Below are 23,780 nucleotides of genomic sequence, written 5' to 3'. Positions count from 1 at the left end.
ACGTCAAATACTTACGACGTCACATCTGTAAATTTTGTATAAACTTCTTTGCAAAGGAAGGGTTTTGACGTTTGATAAAAAGTCACTGTATGACTAGTAGTCATCATCCCTATGTGCGTGTCGCTTCACTCAGGGGTCTCCACATCGTAGATGAACGTAGGTAGGTCAGCTAATTAGTTCCAGAATTATTCTACCGAATTTAACGTAAAACGTGTTAACCGGTATGCAAATTACAGGATTACAATTACCATGCATGTTGCTACATTTAGCAATACTAATAAGTGATACCCGTGCAACCGCCACTCTGTCGAGGGACGAACACAGGCAAGCCCCACATAAGACACCCAAAAAAAAAAATGGGGACCCAACATCGTGGAACAACGTAGGTAGGTAAGCTAATTAGTTTCAGATTTGTTCTACCAAATTGAATTTAATACTTTTAGACGCTAGGTTTAAAAAAAATATATATTATTACGTACTTAGTTGAAAGATGGCAAATTAGATTCCAGCCTAAGGCCCGGTATCCACCTAAGCGGAGAGGAGAGATGTGTTCAATCGATCAATCAGATCCATAATAGGTGAACGTGTAAAAAATATCACGTCATCTTTTAAAAATCTGATTGGTTGACCTATACACATCTCTCCGCTCCGCTTTGGTGGACACCGGCCCTTAAAGCGGAAAAGAGTTGGGCTATCATTTATATAACTACCTATGACCAGGCTTTTTACTCTCCCACGTAGGCCTCAGCGAAAATCAAAATGTTAATTTTATTCAAGTAAGTGAGTAAGCAAACATTCTTAAATATGATAATTTTATTTTTACTAAGCACTAAGCAAAATCATTACGCGTAATACCTACTTAATATATTTAACATAAGTATAGTAGAAAATGATTTCAACAATTTTTTGAATCGTTTTTTGTGGTGGAAAATTTCAAAAATTCTTTTACGCGTGACTAAAAAAGGCTCACTAGTTCAACGGTTGAACTAATCAGTTAAACCAATGGGAATGAGCGCAAGTATTAACTAACTAATTAATTTTAGTCGCCAACAAGATAAAGTTGAAAACTAAAACCCGACTGCGATCGTCTTAATAAACGCTGAAATATTATAGTAAAATTGTTTTTCTGTCGCTTGGTATATTTTAATGTTGTAGTACTATATTTATATTTAAGAACTCAGAATTTTCTCCTCTTTCATTTGACACCCCACTCGATACTAAAAGCAAAAAAATAAATTTTGAAGACCCCCCCACTTTTTTTCATGTAATATCCGTTAGGGATTTTTTTTCGTATAAAATGTAGCCTATGTCACCCGGACTTTTACGACGAATCGATTGACACCTCATTCATCAAAATCGGCCCAGTAGTTTAGGCGCTACGGTGGAACACACAGAATCTGGATTCAAACATACACACATACATACATACATACATAGACTGCTAAAATCATAACCCTTCCTTTTGGCTTTGCCGCAGTCGGGTAAAAAAGGTGACAAGTGTCAAAGAAATCACGCGTAATTGTCACTACGTTTTAAATACGACCGATACAATATTTACTCACAAGAAAATGTAATTATTTCAAAACGCAATGGAATTTTTAGAAAGTACTTTACAATCTTCCCATGTTACATTTTTTTAATATATTTTTTTTTGTTTCTTTGCGTGCCACATACTGATAATATGACTCTTTCTTTCGAGTTTTAAGAGTCTACACACGGGACAAACTTCTTACTCCAACAACATCGTCGACGTCAAACGATAGATTGTTTTTTTTTATTCAGATACAAGTTAGCCGTTGACTGCAATCTCACCTGGTGGTAAGTGATGATGCAGTCCAAGATGGAAACCGGCTAACCTGGAAGGGGTGTGGAAGTTTTTATTAAACCCATACCCCTTTGGTTTCTATACGGCATCTTACTGGAACGCTCTTGGCGGCACGGCTTTGCCGGTAGGGTGGCAAGTAGCCATGGCCGAAGCTTTTTACCAGACCAGAAAAAGATGGATGGACGTGGAATCGGGACCTAAAGAAAATTGGAAAGCTGAAATCGTACAAGAAAGTAAAGGACAGAGCCAAATGGTGAGTTCTAGAGGATGCCAAGATTTACGAATTGTAGCGCCGTATGTCAGGTATCACGTTGGAGTGGAAGTTGGTCCCGTATGTAGAGTTTAACAGTTAATCATCTCGATATTAATGTAATTGAAGTTAATTCCTTTTTTGTGGAGACAATGCCTCGTTATATAAACTCCGTTAAACGCTTTAGCGTCTTAAACGTACCGGATAAAAAAATAAGATAAAGGACTGGGTATATTATAATGGTGTCAACGCACTCTATGGGTCCCCCCCCCCCCCGGGTTGAATTTTCAAAAATCCTTTCTTTGCGGATGTCTACGTAGAGAATAGTAATAGCTATCTGCATGCCAAATATTCAGCCCAATCCGTCCAATAGTTTGGAGCTGTGCGTTGAATAGATCAGTCAGTCAGTCAGTCAGGCACCATATTCTTTTATGTACATACTAGCTGATGCCCGCGACTTCGTTTGCGTGGATTTAGGTTTTTTCGCAATCCCGTGGGAACTCTTTGATTTTCCGGGATAAAAAGTAGCCTATGTGCTAATCCAGGATATTATCTATCTCCATTTCACAGCCAAACCCGTTCTGTAGTTTTCGCGTGAAAGAGTAACAAACATACACACACACATACTTTCGCCTTTATAATATTATAGTGTCATAAGTATATTTCAGCTATATGTAGATATATTAAGTGAATTACAATTATTGTCCGGGGTACTGGAATTGTGGATTGCAGGCGATCATGGAATGCGAATTTGATGTGTTTTTTACCGGATTTCTGAAAAAGAATGTGCTCGCTCCGCGCACGCCCAGTGTTGACGGGAGGGACGGCGACGTTTTGAAAATACGAGTGATCACATCCGCATATTATAGTGCGGAAAAAGGTATACAATTAACAGATGTTTTATTTAACCACTAGCTGATGCCCGCGACTTCGCTTGCGTGGATGTAGATTTTTTAAATATCCCGTGGGAACTCTTTGATTTTCCGCGATAAAAAGTAGCCTATGTGCTAATCCAGGGTATAATCTATCTCCATTCTAAATTTCAGCCCAATCCGTCCAGCAGTTTTTGCGTAAAGGAGTAACAAACATACACACACACACATATACACACAAACTTTCGCCTTTATAATATTAGTGTGATAGTGTGATACAGTGTGCCCTTGTCCCGCTCGATATTACCTATAGCGCTATTCAATATTACCTCGCTCGATATTACCTATAGCGCTATTATCAATAGTAGATGATTAATTTTATTCGCGTGCATGAGGTATCTTTTTTAGGGTTCCGCACCTCATAAGGAAAAATGGAAACCTTATAGGATCTCTTTGTTGTCTGTCTGTCCGTCGTGTCTATCACGAAACCTATAGGGTAGGTCTTATAGCACAAATACAGGAATAAATCTGAAAACCCCGAATTCGTGGTTACATCATTTGAAAAAAAAAATTAAAATGTGTTTTAATTTTCAAAGTAAGATAACTATACCAAGCGGGGTATCATATGAAAGGGCTTTACTTGTACATTCTTAAATAGATTTTTATTTATTTTTATGTGTAATAGTTTTTGATTTATCGTGCAAAATGTTGGAAAAAATACCCGAGTACGGAACACTCACTGCGCGAGTCTGGCTCGCACTTGGCCGGTTTTTTCTTACAAAATCGGGGGGCAAATAAAAATCCGAAGGATTCCGAGGATATACTCTCCGAAATATATCCTCGGTAGTAATCCAAGTTACAGGAAGAACTTATCAAAATCTTAACTTAGCAAAATCTCGTTTTTAAGCCCAGGTCAAAGTGTATTAAACTGAAATTAAGTTATTATGCCGCTTACTTCGGACTGACGCGATACAAAAAATATATTATAACCTTTTTATATTAGGGACATGGACAAAAGCCTTTTGGCGGCCTACTTCGCTTCCTCGTCGGCAGTTGAACAAGTGCCTTAAGGTGCCCACGCACTCGAACTGAACTGCAGCTGAACTGCGCGTCGCGGCAGCGCCCCGCACGATATTCTCTCCAGCGGCGACGCGCGGCAGTGACGTACGCGCGTCCCTGCTGGAGAAAATATCGTGCGGGGCGCTGCCGCGACGCGCGGTTCAGCTACAGTTCAGTTCGAGTGCGTGGGCACCTTTAGTCATAATTTTCGTTATACCTAATTACTTTGAGTTGTCAATAAGGTGCTACACTTCGACATTCAGCTGTCTTACTTTGATGAGGTGAGGTGAGAAAAAACACCAAGTTGCATTCTTGGACCCGTTTCTGTAGTACTTAGTTCGCGTGTACATTGAGAGATTGCAACGAGCATTTTTAGGATTTCATACCCGAAATGTGCCAACGGGGCCCTAAAACTACTCCGTCTGTCTGTCAACAGTCTACATCTCGTGAACCATAGTACGAGTAGATAAATAGTTGTTTTTCCGTCGACCTATGATCATGTTTGGCAGGTAGGTACTGACAGCTAGTACAGAAAAAAATCTGAAAACCGTGACTATAAGATAACATGCCAAAATTAAATAAAATGTGTTCACGAAAAAAATAAGTTATTAATTCACATAAAGTGTTTTACCTTGTACGATGATACGGATCACTCCATGCGCAAGTCCAACTCGCACTTGACGGGGGTTTTATTTAGTATACTAGCTGATGCCCGCGACTTCGTTCACGTGGATATAGATTTTTTTTTAAATCAAGCGGGAACCACGGATTTTTACGGGATAAAAAGTAGCCTATGTGTCAATCCAGGGTATAGTCTATCCTTTCTAAATTTCAGCCAAAACGGTCCAGTAGTTTTTGCGTGAAAAAGTAACAAACATACACACATACATACACACAAACTCTCTCCTTTAATAATAATAATTACTGTGAAGTGTGATGTACACAAAGAACATAATAATTTCGATTTATATTCACCCACCCAGTGTGTCTGCGCCCTATTTCTCAACAAGACCATAACAAAACCGGGAGCTGCATTCAAAAATTATTATACCATTCAAAAAGTAATTCAAAAACGTTAAAGCGCATGTCGAATGTACAAGTTACAACAAATCATTCAGAGTTGTCAAGTTTGACAGTAATTTGCTTAACGTGTTTTTGACAATTATCACACTAATATTATAAAGGAGAAAGTTTGTATGTGTGTGTGTGTATGTTTGTTACTCCTTTACGCAAAAACTACTGGACGGATTGGGCTGAAATTTAGAATGGAGATAGATTATACCCTGGATTAGCACATAGGCTACTTTTTATCCCGGAAAATCAAAGAGTTCCCACGGGAATTTTAAAAAACCCACATCCACGCGAACGAAGTCGCGGGCATCAGCTATTCTACAATATAAGTTGGTAAGTATTTCGATTTTATGTTAAAACTAGAGGATGCCCGCAACTTCGTCCGCGTGGATGTAGGTTTTTGAAGATCCCGTGGGAACTGTTTGATTTTCCGGGATAAAAAGTTGCCCATGTCAATTACAGGGAAGCAAGCTACCTCGGTACCAAACATACAAATCGGTTAAGCGGATGGGTCTTTAGGAATCTCGCGGGAACTTTTTTATTTTCCGAGAAAAAAAGTAGCTCATGTCCGTCTGCGGGATGTAAGCTAACTCTGTACCCGTGAGAATCGATTAAACTTTTGGGCCGTGAAAAGGTAGCAGACAGACAGACAGACACACTTTCGCATTTATAATTATTAGTATGGATTATTGGACGATGCCCGCGCCTTCATCCGCGTGGGTTTAGGTTTTTATAAATCCCAGACAGACATACTTTTGTATTAATACAATTAATATGGATTTTTGCACGCAATCTAGAAATCTATATATGTATAGTCAACCAACTGACGTGCCAGTTGGTTGCCTGTAGTATCATCACCAATATCATCATCAGCCTGTGGACTTCCACAGCTGGACATAGGCCTTCCCTAAAGAGCGCCACCACACACGGTCCACAGCCTTCCTCATCCAACCACTTCCAGCCAGCCGCTTTATATCGTCAGTCCATCGTGCTGGAGGGCGTACCCACACTACGCTCGCTTATCCATCATTATATATCGGTCTCCACTCAACTGGCCTGGGCCTATCTAAAGATGCCAACGATCTCAGTGAGTTAGGGCACGTTAGGGTCATGAAAACTTTGACATACTTAATTTTTTTTTTTCAAATTTTGTATGGAAATTTTTATAATTTTATTTCGTCATTATACTTCAGCATTGTATTTATCAGATCAAAGTAGCATGGGTACGTGTCGTCATTATATACTAATTACCAAACACCCTGTATATTATGTACATATAGACCAAAATCACTTCAATACAAATCAGATACAAATATCACTTAAGATGCCCACGCAGTCGAACTGCACTGCAGCGGAACTGCGCGTCGCGTCAGCGCCCCGCACGATATTCTCTCCAGCCGCGCCGCGCGGCAGTGACGTACGCGCGTCGCGGCTGGAGAGAATATCGTGTGGGGCGCTGACGCGACGCGCAGTTCCGCTGTAGTGCAGTTCGAGTGCGTGGGCACCTTTCGTAGTTTAACCCTAAAATAGGGTAAAGTCCCTAAAAGTGGAAACACTGATAACAAGTAGATAGGCATCTCATCAAATTCAAAACGTAATTATAGTTATCTTAAGAAGGCATCTCATTTTACGGAACCGATTTTGATGCAACTCAACCCCTAATAAATAAGATGACGATAACATCTTATAAAAACATCTTCGACATGATCTCTAATAACTTTAATAATAACACATTTTCTTAAGTGCGTACTGAAGTAAAGTTTAAAATATACTTAAAATTACGACGTATTTCATGAACGAATAAAGAATCACACTAATATTTTATTTATTTTTTTATTTATTAATTTGCAGACACAAAAAAATCCTTAAAAAATGTCTCGCCAAACTGCATCACAGTTTGTTGGCGAGTTAACGCTCATAATTACCTAATACTATTTTACAGTTAATTAAATCTATTTTACAGCTTATTAAAAACTACTATAAATAATAATCAGTCAGCGAAGGAGTCCCTAATAAATACTTCTTTTAGTTTCTTCTTAAGGACTCCTTATTATAAAGGGGAAAATTTGTATGTGTGTGTGTGTGTGTATGTTTGTTATTTCTTCACGCAAAAACTACCAGACGGATTTGGCTGGGAATGGAGATAGATAATATCTTGGATTAACACATAGACTACTTTTTATCCCGGAAAATCAAAGAGTTCCCACGGGATTTCTAAAAACCTAAATCCACGCGGACAAAGTCGCGGGCATCGGCTAGTAACAAGATAAAGTTGAAAACTAAAACCCGACTGCGATCGTCTTAATAAACGCTGAAATATTATATTAAAATTGTTTTTTTTGTCGCTTGGTATATTTTAATGTTGTAGTACATTTACATTTATGAACTCAGAATTTTCTCCTCTTTAATTTGACACCCCACTCGATACAATAGCAAAAAAAAAAATTTTGGAGACCCCCACTTTTTTTCATGTAACATCCGTTAGGTCAATTTTTTTCTTATAAAATATAGCCTATGTCACCCGGACTTTTACGACGAATCGATTGACCCTTCATTCATCAAATTAGTTTAGGCGCTACGGTGGAACACACAGAATCTGGATAGAAACATACACACATACATACATAGACTGCTAAAATCATAACCCTTCCTTTTGGCTTTGCCGCAGTCGGGTAAAAATCAGAGGAAAATTGATCTTATAAGCGTAGGTATCGTTTTTACCATTGAAATACTGAACTCTACAAATCGGGTAAAAAAATTAAGTAGAAATTAAAAAAGCCCGCGGACTCTGCAAGGTACGCACTTACAACATTATAGTGCATGAATTTAAAACAAGTTCGAATCGAGACTTACTCTTAAGATTCCATGCATATAATTATTAACGCCATATTTTTGGTGTGTGAACGCTAGAACACCGCAATCGCAACAAAAGAAAAATCCAAAAATTGTTTGTTTGTTAAACAAGTGTAAATTAAAAATTTATAACACCCCCGACGATCCAAAGTATTTGAGTTTTCCAAAACATCATTTTCAAATAAATAATTATGTATTTAGGCAACGTCCATCTTGACAGCTTGACATTTGTCTATTGACATAATATTATGAACCTAACGGTTATCTAACCTTCTTTTCTACAAGAAAACTAGAAAAGAGCTGATAACTCTTAAACGGCTGAACCAATTTTTTTAGATTATAGCTAAGAACACTCTCGATCAAGCCACCTTTCAAACAAAAAAAACTAAATTAAAATCGGTTCATTCGTTTAGGCGCTATGATGCCACAGACAGATACACAGATACACAGATACACACGTCAAACTTATAACACCCCTCTTTTTGGGTCGGGGGTTAAAAAAAAAGAATATTAGCTATGCTAATTCATGACTTATACTCCCCTTTCCCCTCCAATTAAGGGTAAAGCTTGTGCCAGGAATGGGTACGACAATAGTGCAACGGGTGGGGTTTGAACCGCCGACCTTTCGAAATTCAGTCCGCTCCTTAACCGTTGAGCTATCGAGGTTTTGGTCACAGCTAGGCTTACAAACTATTTTATAAATCGTTGTTTTCAGTATTTGTTGTTTAAATACAGTGTATGGTACATAATATACCGAAATTTCATATTCTTAAGTAGTTTAGTTTTTATATAGCCCCCGTCACAAAAATGGTCTAAAACTGACAACTTAGATTACCCCATTACCTTATTTATTAAGATAAAAATAAAATAAAAAATATATTCGTACTCTATTCAATGAGCTCTACACAATGCTAGGGTAAGAAAATAATAATTTTTCCGGCTTCTTTTTTCATGTATGGGAGCCAGCCCCCCTGAAAAATATTCTGAATCTTGCATTTTTAATTCAGTATTTGATTTTGGGTCAAAATTCTACACCAAATTCCATTTGATTTGTAACTCATTTCGTCTACACTCTACGAGCTAGAGACCTGTGACACAGACAGACAAACAGACAGCAGAGTGGGTTGTTGGTTACGGAACCCTAGAAAGCCGACGAACTCGGCAATGCACGCACTTACAACAACTCTATACGCACGAATTAAAAAATTGCCAAGAGCCATTGACAGGTATTTAATTGAAAACTTGTTCAAACTGGAGTCCCCATAATAATGAAATAGCTGCGGACATTCTATAAGATCAGCATCTCATCAGCATCATCATCAACGCATCACCGGCGCACTACTGAGAACGAGTCTAATCTCCATAATGGAGATGGTTTGGCTCGTAGACCACAACACTGACCAAGTGCAGATTGGAAGCCTCCACACCTTTGAGGACATTATGGAGAACTTTTAGACATGCAGATGTTCTCACGATGTTTTCCTTCACCGTTAAACCAAAATGATATTACTTAAATTGCTGATTAAAACCGGCCAAGTGCGAGTCAGACTCGCGCACTGAGGGTTCCGTACTCGGGTGATTTTCCGACATTTGGCACGATAAATCAAAAACTATCATGCATAAAAATATGAAAATCTGTTTTAGAATACACAGGTAAAGTGTATCTTATGATACCCCACTTGGTATAGTTATCTTACTTTAAAAGTTTAAACACATTTTAATTTTTTATGATGTATTAAAAAAAACTACTTACTAGATCTCGTTCAAACCAATTTTCGGTGGAAGTTTGCATAGTTAATAGCATCATATATTTTTTTTTAGTTTTATCATTCTGTTATTTTAGAAGTTACAGGGGGGAGGATACACATTTTACCACTTTGGAAGTGTCTCTCGCGCAAACTATTCAGTTAAGAAAAAAATTATTAGACCTCAATATCATTTTTGAAGACCTATCCATAGAAACCCCACACGTAGGGGTTTGATGAAAAATTTTTTTTTGAATTTCAGTTCTAAGTATGGGGCACCCCCAAAATTTATTGTTTTTTTTTTTCTAGTTTTGTGTGAAAATCTTAATGTGGTTCACAGAATACATCTACCTACCAAGTTTAAACAGTATAGTCTTTATAGTATATAAAAAAGTGGCTGTGACGTACGGACGGACAGACAGACAGAGAGACATAACGAATCTATAAGGGTTCCGTTTTTTGCCATTTGGCTACGGAACCCTAAAAAGCGAAGCCGGGGCGGGTCGCTAGTTGAATATAATTTTATATCTTGAGAATCATGACAGTGAAACACGTTTTCGGGCAAAAAACTCTCTGAAAGTAAGTTTGTACGACAAACAAAAACATTTTTGAAAATTCTCGTCATTAACTACCGAGGCATGCCTGAGTGTGGAGGAATTTTTTGAATTTCGAAAAAATAAGGCGCGCAAAAAGTGTTAAGTTATTTTTTTAAACTGCCGATTGCGATTTTTATCAGTGAGGAAATTTTTATTTCTTGGTAAGATCTTTGAGTTCTGACATTTACGCTGACCGCACACTTGCGTTGAGTGATACTAGCACACGGTTTTGCGGTTGCTGAAACGATCAGACCAGATCCGTTTCTGATTCTGAACATTTTGCGATTATTGGACCTTCGAAATCCATAATATACTAATTACTAAGCACTATGGGCTATATCAGTGATATTTAATCTACTAAAAATTGTAATGAAGAAGAAATATAAAATTGGATAATTTTTTCGCTAGAACAAATTCAAAAACTGCTCCAAATGTCTAGGTTTTTTTCAGTTTCTATCAGAAACGGATTATTAAATTTCTAGATTAACTGAAAATTGTTTAGATTTACTGGATAACATTCCAAACTAGAACTAAGTGGTGATCGAGCTGGTACTGGTGATATCGGGAGCATCGATGGTAATTTTTTTGAACATTGACATATTTTTAACGTAAAATAACTGATATTTATTTAAATATCGTATAAATTATAATAAATTGACACTGTATCCATAACTCTGCAATGCAAATTGCCAAAACGAGCAAACCCAATGACAATGTGCGGTCAGCCTTATGTAGTTATTATGACAAACTATGTCAAAAGGACCACCCACTTTGCGCGCATATGTACCTACCGTTTATAGCAATCACTCCTTCCAGGCTAAAGCATCTTTAGGTCGAAATTAATAATGATCAATCTAAATTCTGTAATCTATACGTTTTTCTTTATTAGGGTTCCGTAACTCAAACGAAAAAACGGAACCCTTAAAGGATCACTTTGTTGTCTGTCTGTCTGTCCGTCTGTCAAGAAAACCTATAGGGTACTTCCCGTTGACCTAGGATCGTGAAATTTGGCAGATAGGAAGGTCTTATAGCAAAAGTAAAGGAAAAATCCGAAAAACCGTAAATTTGTGAATACATCACGAAAAAAAAATTAAAATGTGTTCATGGACATACTTTAAATTTTCAAAGTAAGATAACTATACCAAGTGGGGTATCATATGAAAGGGATTTACGTGTACATTCTAAAACAGATTTTTATTTATTTTTATTATTATGCATAACAGTATTTGATTTATCGTGCAAAATGACGGAAAAAATATCCGAGTACGGAACCCTCGGTGCGCGAGTCTGACTCGCACTTGGCTGGTTTTCTAGGGTTTTGTGCCCGAAGGGTGCCAACGGAATCCTATTTCGAGTTAATTATCCTATTATTATCCATACCATCTGGTACGGATAATACCATAATATTCTACATATAGATAACTAGCTGATGCCCGCGACTTCGTTCGCGTGGATGTAGTTTTTTAAAAATCCCGTGGGAACTCTTTGATTTTCCGGGATAAAAAGTAGCCTATGTGCTAATCCAGAGTATAATCTCTCTCCATTCTAAATTTCAGCCCAATCCGTCCAGTAGTTTTAGCGTGAAGGAGTAACAAACATACACATACACACACACACACACACACACACACACACACACATACAAACTTTCGCCTTTATAATATTAGTGTGATCTCCAGCTCGCAGCCGGAACACATGGGATGCTTTGCGGCTGGTAATGACTCGAGTGTGGTCGCTAGCCAGCTGGATTCGGGATGGAATCCTACCACGAAGAAGACATGTCACCTTTGAGACTATGGTGGGAGTGTCCGAGCCTAGTTTGCAAATCGGCAGGATGCACCACGGGCAGGCGAGGTTGACTTTGGTCACTAAGATGGTATCGGGACCACTTGCACTCCGAATTCTTACCCCACAAGTGTAAATTAAAAAATAACAAACACCTCCGACAAGTGAAGGTTACAGTAACTAGAAAAGAGCTGATACCTTTCAAACGGCTGAACCGATTTTAGCTAAGAACACTCTTGATCAAGCCACCTTTCAAACAAAAAAAAACTAAATCAAAATCGGTTCATTAGTTTAGGAGCTACGATGCCACAGACAGTTACACAGATACACACGTCAAACTTATAACACCCCTCTTTTTGGGTCGGGGGTTAAAAAAGGTATTTGATAAGTACACAGCCAAGGACGTAGGGTCAAGAACCTTACGCGCCCTAGAAAGAGTTCAAGCCAAGCGTTACTTCGTTAGAAAGGCTATAACTAACTACCTATACAATTCCTACAATTATTATTAGGTATTATTTTAAACTTGTTGGTTTACTTAGGTTAATATTTGAAAGGTTTTTGGAATGTTTTAAAGCAAATATTCAATAGGGTCGTAAGGTAGGGTCAATGGCCCACTAGTTGACCTTTTAAGCTACTTTATAACTAGCTTCTTCCCGCAAGTTCGTCCGCGTAGACAACACAAATTTCAAACCCCTGTTTTACCCCTTTGGGGAGTTGAATTTTCAAAAATCTATTCTTAGCGGGTGTCTGTGGGTGTATGTATGTTTGTATCCAGATTCTGTGTTACACCGTAGCGCCTAAACTACTGGGCCGATTTTGATGAATGAGGTGTCAATCGATTCGTCGTAAAGGTCCGGGTGACATAGATTACACTTTATACGAAATAAATTGACCTAATGGATGTTATAAGAAAAAAAGTGGGGGTTTTTTTGCAAATGTATCGAGTGGGATGTCAAATGAAAGAGGAAAAATTCTGAGTTCATAAATGTAAATGTACTACAACATTAAAATATACCAAGCGACAGAAAAACAATTTTACTATAATATTTCAGCGTTTATTAAGACGATCGCGGTCGGGTTTTAGTTTTCAACTTTTTGTTATTGTAAAATGCGTTTTTTTCAACTCTTGGTACATAGTCAGCTAGTGGATCATTGACCCCAATACAACAGCTAATTTAATTTACTCAAAGTAGGAAAACCGCTTAAGAGGCCCCGGCCATAACGTAGCAAAAATGTGAGAAGGATAGATTGATTCACGGTAGTGTATCGAGAAAGAGATGGCAATAAAGGAATGTTGTCCGCAACGAGAGCAAAAAACCAAAAAACGTTTTGAAAATAAACTAGGTACCACTAGGCACCTGGGTACCTGCCTAGGTAGGTGCCTAGGTAGGTAGGTGCCTAGGTAGGTAGGTAGGTAGGTGCCTAGGTAGGTAGGTAGGTAGGTAGGTAGGTGCCTAGGTAGGTAGGTAGGTAGGTGCCTAGGTAGGTAGGTAGGTGCCTAGGTAGGTAGATAGGTAGGTACTAGGACCTAGGTAGGGGTAAGTAGGCACGCGACAGATCGAGATGGCGATCGGGGTGGAGTCGCCCCGCACACCCGCACGCCACCCGCGCTATCCCGCACCGGGCTAGCACGACGGTGGTGCGAGTGTGCATAGCCCCGCCACACAGCCCAATTGCCATCTCGACCTGTCGCTTACTATACCTATGTCAACAAGTGTAAATCACATAATATTATAAAGGAGAAAGTTTGTATGTGTGTGTGTGTGTATATGTTTGTTACTCCTTCACGCAAAAACTACTGGACGGATTGGGCTAGATTATACCCTGGATTAGCACATAGGCTGCTTTTTATCCCGGAAAATCAAAGAGTTCCCACGGGAATTTTAAAAAACCTACATCCACGCGAACGAAGTCGCGGGCATCAACTAGTAAAAATGTAGGTATAACTCCCCCGACAAGTGAAGGTTACAGTAACTAGAAAAGAGCTGATAACTTTCAAACGACTGAACCGATTTTCTTGGATTATAGCTAACAACACTCTCGATCAAGCCACCTTTCAAACAAAAACAACTAAATTAAAATCGGTTCATTAGTTTAGGAGCTACGATGCCACAGACAGATACACAGATACACACGTCAAGCTTATAACACCCCTCTTTTTGGGTCGGGGGTTAATAAAACAAACAATTTCATGATTCTTCTTTCAAGTCGGGCAAGAATATTATGACAACATTGATCGACTAATAAATCGATATTTTTAGCGCAACTCAACCGAGATTTCAATAACACCCAGCCATGACATAAATAAAGCAAGACGTATTAAAATAAGTAGCCGATAAAATATCGCTTGACAAAAACGTCGCATCGACACAAAAAGAGACTGCAATCGATGAGATCGGGAGGCCCTTTTATAAAATAAACATATCGATCGATTTTTAAATCGATGTTCGATCAATTGGCTTCGATAGTGACAGGCGGTGTTAGCGTCTCACGCGATGGCCTTTCTTGGTAGAATATAAAGGCTTGGACGAATAGAATGTGGGACGGAAAGCATTCATTTTTAGCCCCCGACCCAATAATAGGGGTGTTATAAGTTTGACGTGTGTATCAGTATCTGTGTATCTGTCTGTGGGATCGTAGCTCCTAGACGAATGAACCGATTTTAATTTAGTTTTTTTTTTGTTTGAAAGGTGGCTTGATCGAGTGTTCTTAGCTATAATCGAAGATAATCGGTTCAGCCGTTTGAAAGTTATCAGCTCTTTTCTAGTTTTCTATAGAGTTTCTTATAGAGGTTTTTCTTATAGAGGAGTTTCTTATAGAGGCTTTAGAGTCAGTTTCTTATAGAGGTTTTTGTGTCGGGGGTTTTTTTAATTTTGAGTTATGGGCGTATGGGCACTCTTCAATGGGCACCTTCCAGTCAAGAGTGAATAGGTATATTCTAGGCAAGCGCGCTCCATCTAAGGCTGCATCATCACTTGCTAGGTCTGATGTAGGGTGGAAACTAGCCACGGCCGAAGCCTCCCAACAAACCAGACCAGAGAAATCATAAAATTCTTAACTCTGTTGGGAATCGAACCAGGGACCTCCCACTTATATGACCACAGTGCAGCGTCAGGGAGGCCACCAAGTTGTGTGAAGTCTGCCAATCCGCACTTGGCCAGCGAGGTTAGACTACGGCCAAAACACTTCTCACCCTGAGAGGAGACCCGTGCTCTGTAGTGAGGCGGTGATAGGTTGATCATGATGATGTAAAGTGTAAATTAAAAATTTATAACCCCCGACAAGTGAAGGTTACAGTAACTAGAAAAGAGCTGATAACTTTCAAACGGCTTAACCGATTTTCTTGGATTATAGCTAACAACACTCCCGATCAAGCCACCTTTCAAACAAAAAAAAACTAAATTAAAATCGGTTCATTAGTTTAGGAGCTACGATGCCACAGACAGATACACACGTCAAACTTATAACACGTCCCTCTTTTTGGGCCCGGGGTTAATTATACCTAGACATAACTAATATGTATGATAACTGTTATTATGTAAATAAGTATAACTGCTCACAAACTAATTTATTATATTATCAAAAGCTGTGAGTACATATACTAGTTATGATAAGAAATTAGAAATCATAGTCCAAAATTTGACCTGTGCCTAGGGTTACCAACATTTCTTCAGCGAAATATAGTATTTTTGAGACTAAGCTATAAAAAAATATAGTACACTTAAAAATATATAGTATTTTATGGAAAACGCAAAAAGTAGACAAAGATAATATATTTGTTACTGAATAAAAATTATATTTATTTGCAATTCTTGCATTTTTTAACAATTTAAAAGTGTCATATTAAGTATGCTTTGTCATATTCAATTTTTAAATAAACGTAAATCTCTCAAAAAAGCTCTCGTTAAAAGGGCTCTTTCCGTCACTCGTTTCATATAATCGTAGTTCCAATTTCATTCGAATATTAAGCAACCAAAGTCCATGAAATTTTGCAGACATACTCTAGAAACTAACATCTATGTCTGTGGTTTTCCAGATTTCTGTTAAAATATTCGGTTTCAAAGTTACGCGGTCTTAAAAATTTTCATACAAATCTTTGAGCCCCTGTAATTTTAAAACTACATATTTTTAGAAAAATCTAAAACACCACAGACACAGATATTAGTTTCTAGAATATGTCTGCAAAATTTCATGGACTTTGGTTGCTTAATATTCAAATGAAATTGGAACTACGATTGTATGAAACAAGTGACGGAGAGAGCCCTGTTAAGCTCATTTTTTACTAATTATGTGATACTGCATCTGTTTCTTTCTCCTCGCCACACCGAAAATATCCTTTCTGTTTTTTAACCCCCGACCCAAAAAGAGGGGTGTTATAAGTTTGACGTGTGTATCTGTGTATCTGTCTGTGGCATCGTAGCGCCTAAACGAATGAACCGATTTTAATTTACTTTTTTTTGTTTGAAAGGTGGCTCGATCGAGAGTGTTCTTAGCTATAATCCAAAAAAATTGGTTCAGCCGTTTATCAGCTCTTTTCTAGTTTTCTTGTAGAAAAGAAGGTTAGATAACCGTTAGGTTCTTAATATTATGTCAATTGACAAATTTATGTCAAGCTGTCAAGATGCCTTCACTTGTCGGGGGTGTTATAAATTTTTAATTTACACTTGTTTTAAATATAAGATTTGTTTGTTACATTTCGGTGTTGAAAATATAGTATTTTTGCGTACTATATGTTTCTTCAACAGTATATAGTACGCAGACCCCGAAATACAGTACAATACTATATATTATAGTACGGTTGGCAACCATAACTGTGCCTGTGTCCATATCATTATCGTTTCATAGATATGTTGTTGAATTTTCCAAACTTGGTACAGACCAAATTAACTTCAAATCAAGAGTGAATAGGCAACTTCTAGACAAGCGCGCTCTAATTTAGACCTCTTCATTATTGTCGTCAAATGCAAGCCTATCCCGCAAAAGATAAAAATAAAACCGGTCAAGTGCGAGTCAGCCTCGCGCACCGAGGGTTCCGTACTCGGGTATTTTTCCCGTTTGCACGATAATCAGAAATTAGTATTATGCATAAAATAAATAAAAATCTGTTTTAGAATGTACAGGTAAAGAAAGCTCTTTCATATAATAGCCCTTGGTATAGTTATCTTAGTTATTTTTCCTTCCAAGGTAAAAATCTCGATATGAAAGTCTGACTTGCACATGAGCTTTTATCTTTTGATTAAAAAGCACTAACAAGTGTAAATTAAAAATTTATAACACCCCCAACAAATGAAGGTTACAGTAACTAGAAAAGAGCTGATAACTTTCAAACGGCTGAACCGATTTTCTTGGATTATAGCTAAGAACACTCTCGATCAAGCCACCTTTCAAACAAAAAAAAAACTAAATTAAAATCGGTTCATTAGTTTAGGAGCTATGATGCCACAAACAGATACACAGATACACACGTCACACTTATAACACCTCTCTTTTTGGGTCGGGGGTTAAAAATAGGTATCAAAATCTAAACCTGTATTTTTGAATTTGGTTCCGCAACTAACACTAGACCTGCACCAGTATTTTATTGAATATTTAATTAATTCAATAGTCTAGACAAAAATAACTTCTTATTTATAGATTCGACCCTAAACTTTTTTATGTAAATCGATATCAAATGTGTACTTTAATTTTTAATGCATTGAAATAAAACCGGCAAGTGCGAGTCAGACTCGCGCACCGAGGGTTCCGTACTCAGGTATTTTGCACGATAGATATATCAAAAACTATTATGCATTTAAAAATAAATAATAATCTGTTTTAGAATGTACAAGTAATGCCCTTTCATATTATGATACCCCACTTGGTATAGTTATCTTATTTTGAAAATTGAAACACATTTTAATTTTTTTTAATGATGCAATGACAAATTCATAGTTTTCGGATTTATTCCTGTACTTGTGCTATAAGACCTACCTACTTGCCAAATTTCATGTTTCTAGGTCAACGGGAAGTACCTACCTACCCTTTATGTTTTCTCATAGACTTAGAATTTTTTCGCTACGCTCGGTTTTCTTGTTTGTGTATATGTATGTTTGTTACTCCTTCACGCAAAAACCACTGGACTAGACGGATTTGGCTGAAATTTGGAATGGAGATAGATAATATCCTGTATTAGCACATAGGCTACTTGTTATCCCGGAAAATCAAAGAGTTCCCACGGGATTTCGAAAAACCTAAATCCACGCGGGCGAAGGCGAAGTCGCGGGCATCGGCTAGTAGCTAAATATTTTAATGATCGATTAATATTCATAAAAGACAAAAATTTTGTCATATTTTTAGATTTGATCTTTTCTATTGCACTTTTTTATGTAAATTAAACATGAATACGTAAATGTGCATATTTTAGTGCATTAAATTTAAAAATCTAGACCTGAAATGTAACTTATCTAAATTATCACATTCTAGGCAATTAATTTAAATTCCTATACTAAAAAGTAGGTTTGTATTTTTGGACAGGGATTTTTGCTAGACTAGGGAAGAGTATAATTATTTATTTTTAATTTATTTATATTACATCTAATTGAAAAGAGCATTGCCACTTAGATTAATTAGATGATTAATGATAAATTATTATTACCTACCCTACCAGGTAGCCAGCTTCCATCTTAGACTATTGTCACTTATCACTAAGTGAGATTGCAGTCAAGGGCTAACTAATCAGTCACAGATTTAAAGTTTAAAAAAGTTGAAATCTAATGAACTAAGTACCTATGAAAGTAATTAAAAGTTGAGTAACTATCTATTAAATATTTTTCTGTGTTATCAAAACTGCATAATTTTGACTTTTTCAGGTAAAAATTAAATAATACCTCAGGCAGGAATAATTACCTACTTAAGTAAGTAAAATTGAAAAGGAACATGCTAAATTACTGGATGAGGCATGTAAGTTCAACCACATGGATTGGGTTTCTTAAAAATCCTGTGGAAAACTCAATGATTTTCCAGGATAAAAAGTAGCCTATGTCCATCCCTGGGATGAAGCCTATTTCTAATCCACATTTTGTCAAAATCAGTTTGATTTTCCTGAATAAAAAGTAGCCTATGTCCATCCCCCCCGTAAAATCTATCTCTACTCCACACTTTGTCAAAATCGGTTTAACAGATGGGCCATGAAAAGGTAGCACAGAGAGACACTTTCACCTGTTATGTACCTTAATATTAAGTCAGTATGGATAATAGTGAAATTAAGTATCCACTTAGTTATATCATTTGAAAACTTTTGAGTGGCAGCACTTATATAAAAAAATATATACAATACTTAAATTATTTAAATTAGAAAAAAATGCCTTTCAAAAAAATATAAAAATCTAATTAAAACGAGCCTAGAAACCAGCTTAGATAATAATATTAAAATTCAAAATAAAGTAGTTGTAGCCTTGAATAATTATGTACCTATACAACAAGTTTTTCAAACAGTTTGACTTGGTTTGATTTTAAGTTTTATTACAGTTACTTTTATGCCTACTAATAATGAGCATATTGTGTATTTGATTGGTAAGTCATATTTTTTAGATGTATTTTTAACCCCCAACCCAAAAAGAGGGGTGTTATAAGTTTGATGTGTGTATCTGTGTATCTGTCTGTGGCATCGTAGCTCCTAAACTAATGAACCGATTTTAATTCAATTTTTTTGTTTGAAAGGTGGCTTGATCGAGAGTGTTCTTAGCTATAATTCAAGAAAATCGGTTCAGCCGTTTGAAAGTTATCAGCTCTTTTCTAGTTACTGTAACCTTCACTTGTCGGGGGTGTTATAAATTTTTAATTTACACTTGTTTAGATGTATTTTTAACCCCCAACCCAAAAAGAGGGGTGTTATAAGTTGGACATGTGTATCTGTCTGTGGCATCGCAGGTTCTAAATGCATGAACCGATTTAAATTTAGTTTTTTTAGTTTGAAAGGTGGCTTGATCGAGAGTGTTCTTAGATGTAATCCAAGAAAATCGGTTCAGCCGTTTGAAAGTTATTAGAGGTTTTGTGTCGGGGGTTTTAAAATATTTATAAGATTTTAAATTTTGAATATGTTTCAAATGTATATTCAGTTAGGTACCATACAGTAACTCTTGTAACCTTTGAATTCTAGAGCCAACTCTAACTTGTACAACAGCCTTAAGTTCTAGGGCACAGACATCTGCAGACTATCATATTATGATACTAAAAAAATTAACTATGATAATAAAGAAAAGAATACCTGGCCGAGTTTGTTGTGGGCTCTTCTCAGACTTGGGCGCGTTTGGAACCCTCGTAGCTTTAGTTTTAAGTTACGTAATTAATTATCTCCACTATATCATACAAATTTAACAATTTCGACCATCAAAAGGAGTACAATTGTACCTACTTTGAATAAATGATTTTGACTTTGACTTTGCCAGGAGTCTGTCGAGACTCTGATGCACTTCGGCTATTGCCCTGCTCTAATGCATATACTTCTGTCACAGAACTGACGGCCGCTGGGGCAGACATGTTCGGGAGTGGAGACCTCATATCAACAAGTGCAGTGTGGGATGACCTCCAACCTGTTGGACTGATGACCGAAGGTAGCGAAAAGTGGGTGGATGAGGCAGACGGAGGATTGTATGTGGTGGCGCTCTTGGGAAGGCTTATGTCCAGCACGGGACGCAAACAGGCTGATTGATTGAATGCATAAACGTAGAAACCACTTACACCCGTATTCACAAACGTTACTATGTGGTCTCATAGTGCGCTCGAACGCACAGTGTCCGTTCCACCAATCAGATGACTGTATCACGTCAATTCAAATTCAAATTCAAATTATTTTTATTCAATTAGACTTTTACAAGTTCTTTTGAATCGTCAAAAGCATCTACCACTGGTTCGGAATGCCTTTCCTACCGAGAAGAACCAGCAAGAAACTCGGCGGTTGCTCTTTTCAAAGATTTGATATACAATATTATGCCATGTATAAAAGCAATTGAAGTCCTGCGCATTGCTGGAGTGAATTGCAGGTCAAATCCACGCTTTTTTATCATTTACATAATCTTCGATAGTATAATATGCTTTTCTCAGGAGCATATTTTTAATAGATTTTTTGAACCTGTGTAAAGGCAAGTCCAAAATTGGCTGAGGAATTTTTTTTTAATTTACAATGATTTGATTGGTGGAACCTACACTATGCGTTCAAGCTTACTATGAGACCTCATAGTAACGTTTGTGAATACGGCCGTTAGGAAAAGTCATTGAATACCCTGAGGAACTCTAATTCCAGTCAGAAAAGTGATGCTGTATCTGGCAGCCACGAGTATTGACAAGGAACTGTAAAATTGGTGGCCATCACAATGGATTGGAGACGGTTGAAGTGATACAAGAACCAGCATAGCCCCAAATAATAAGAACTCTAGAACCTGTCAAACTTTTACAACTTTTCACAGAAAAAAAACGGAAAACCTAAATTATACCAGTTAAGAGTAAGAATTGAATTGTGAATTGAATACTTGAAAAGAGCAGCCGCCGAGTTTCTTGCTGGTTCTTCTCGGTAGGAACGGCATTCCAAACCAGTGGTAGATTATTTTGACGATTCAAAAGCACTTGCAAAAGTTTAATTGAATAAAAATATTTTGAATTTGAATTAATCATTAATTGATTTATGACATTTATGTGAATTAAGGAATTTTAAGATTTGATTGACATTAGTGAATAATATAAAATTTAAAGTAAATAGTTAAGTAATTAGACCTAACTTCTATGGAATCACTAACAATTTATTATTCTTTTAATCACTTAGGCAAATGAAATGAAATAAGTATATTTAGGTATTTGCTTAAACATGAGTACTTAAGTAAATTAGTAAGGATAGGTACTTACTCTTTTTAGGCAAAATGTTTTTATTCATTTGAATTGTTGTATTGTCATAAAAGTTACAGAAGGTCATGGTTTTTATTATTGTATTGAAGTACCCAAACAAATGGTGATAAGTACTGGATTTACTTTTTTTTTAACAGAACTAAATAGGTACCATGAGTAACTGCTAGGGAGTGTACCTATAGGTATACAGAAGTGTAAAGGTCACTTTTGTTAAAGCCAACAGGCAATGATTCATATTGGAAAAAAAAGTTTTGTTATGTCTAGCAAATATAATCTGTTAGACCCTCTTTGACAGCAACTTAGCCTAGAAAAAAACATGTTTATGAGATTGTGTAGGAGTCCTTATAGATTATGGTAGGTACATGTAGTTTAAACTAGATTTGATCATAGTTTCAAGTTTGTAACACTAGAAAATAGAAAAGCACTTACAGAAATTATAGGAACGTATGTTGTAAATCCACATTCACACATCCGATGTATCAGATCAAACAGCATCCAGCACGGAAAAAAAGAAAATTCAACTCTACACTTTCACAAAAGGAATGCACTAGACACAACTAATAGAAAAACATAATATTGATATCTCTCACTAGTTAACATTGTGCAAACACATTGAATCATAACACCTCGTCAACCACCACACGCACCAGGTCTTCAGGGGATGCTAACCCATATTCCAGTAAATTGTAACACTGTAATGAACGGAATTATCGCTAATTTACCGAGCGCCCGACGTCCGTTCGCCTCGACAAAAATTAATACAAAACGTTTTTCGAAAGCGCTTAGACACTGAGACGTTGGTCTTTCGAAAATGTACAAAATACAGTGGCGCGTTAAATACGAAAATCGATAAGGCCGCCGCCGCCGGATCAAAACTAGAATAATAATTTATCAAAAAATGTAATAAAAACGACATTATTTCTCGTGACGGCTCCGACCTGTCAGAATTTTCTATGCGTCAACCGACTAAATTCGAAAGCATTCTCATTGTACAACAAGATTACCACAAAAATCTGACGTCTAAAATCAGCCGGTTAGCACCGTTTGTTAAGGGACTAACGACCATATCGACTTTCATATTTGGAGTTTAGTCGCAAAAAAAAAAAATGCGAACCAACAACTATTTTGTTTTTGTTACAACTTACTAAGTACCTATACGGTGGATTGGAAAATTCCATAGAAAATTCTAAATAATAAGGCGAACGGGCACGCAGCACCCGTGGTCCGTGGACAAACGAGTAAAACTGTTTTCGAATTGGTACGTCGAACGACGTCATTTTTGGCGTATTTTGAGTTGGGCCGTGAAGTGTGAACGGGAAAACTCGAAACGTTCGGTTGTGCGAGAGGGATAGATGCGAGTGTATCGCAAAGAAAACTGGACTTTAAACGCCCCAGTAGCTCATACTCGGCCGTTGAAATTTTCTATCTTCAACGCGAAGAAATCTAGTGAAGCCATAATACTGTACTATTTCGAAGTTTTTTTCTATACTACGTATATCTAGAAGTGAGCGGCTGGGCTGTTTTTCTATGTAATTATGCGCTAGTGTGAGTGACTTCCCGTACGTGTAGAACTTATCGTTTTGGATTACACTTGTGGGTGTTTTGTATTACATAAAAATTGTGTAGCCAGTGACTGGCTCATGGAATCAATAATCTAAAAATTTCATTTTTAACCCCCGACCCAAAAAGAGGGGTGTTATAAGTTTGACGTGTGTATCTGTGTATCTGTCTGTGGCATCGTAGCGCCTAAACGAATGAACCGATTTTAATTTAGTTTTTTTTGTTTGAAAGGTGGGGCTTGATCGAGAGTGTTCTTAGCTATAATCCAAGAAAATTTCTTGTCTTTTC

General features: G+C 37.2%; 1 protein-coding gene across 2 annotated transcripts in view; it reads right to left on the bottom strand.

Annotated features, from left to right (window-relative positions):
* LOC123878600 overlaps window positions 1-23,486 on the bottom strand; it is an 82,327-nt gene extending 58,841 nt beyond the window's left edge. The window contains exons 1-2 of one of the 2 annotated variants that reach the window (XM_045925894.1): window positions 23,085-23,486; window positions 22,362-22,624 (exon numbers count right to left, since the gene is read on the bottom strand). The gene's annotated coding sequence lies outside the window, so the exon portion shown is untranslated. Of the gene's footprint in view, window positions 1-22,361; window positions 23,063-23,084 lie in introns of those variants that run through there. The other variant, XM_045925895.1, reaches the window with a different exon arrangement.
* Window positions 23,487-23,780: the final 294 nt, after the last annotated feature.

The sequence above is a fragment of the Maniola jurtina genome, chromosome 26 (genome assembly GCF_905333055.1).
Source record: "Maniola jurtina chromosome 26, ilManJurt1.1, whole genome shotgun sequence".
NCBI lineage: Eukaryota > Metazoa > Arthropoda > Insecta > Lepidoptera > Nymphalidae > Maniola > Maniola jurtina.
This window is presented reverse-complemented; position numbering and strand designations above follow the sequence as displayed.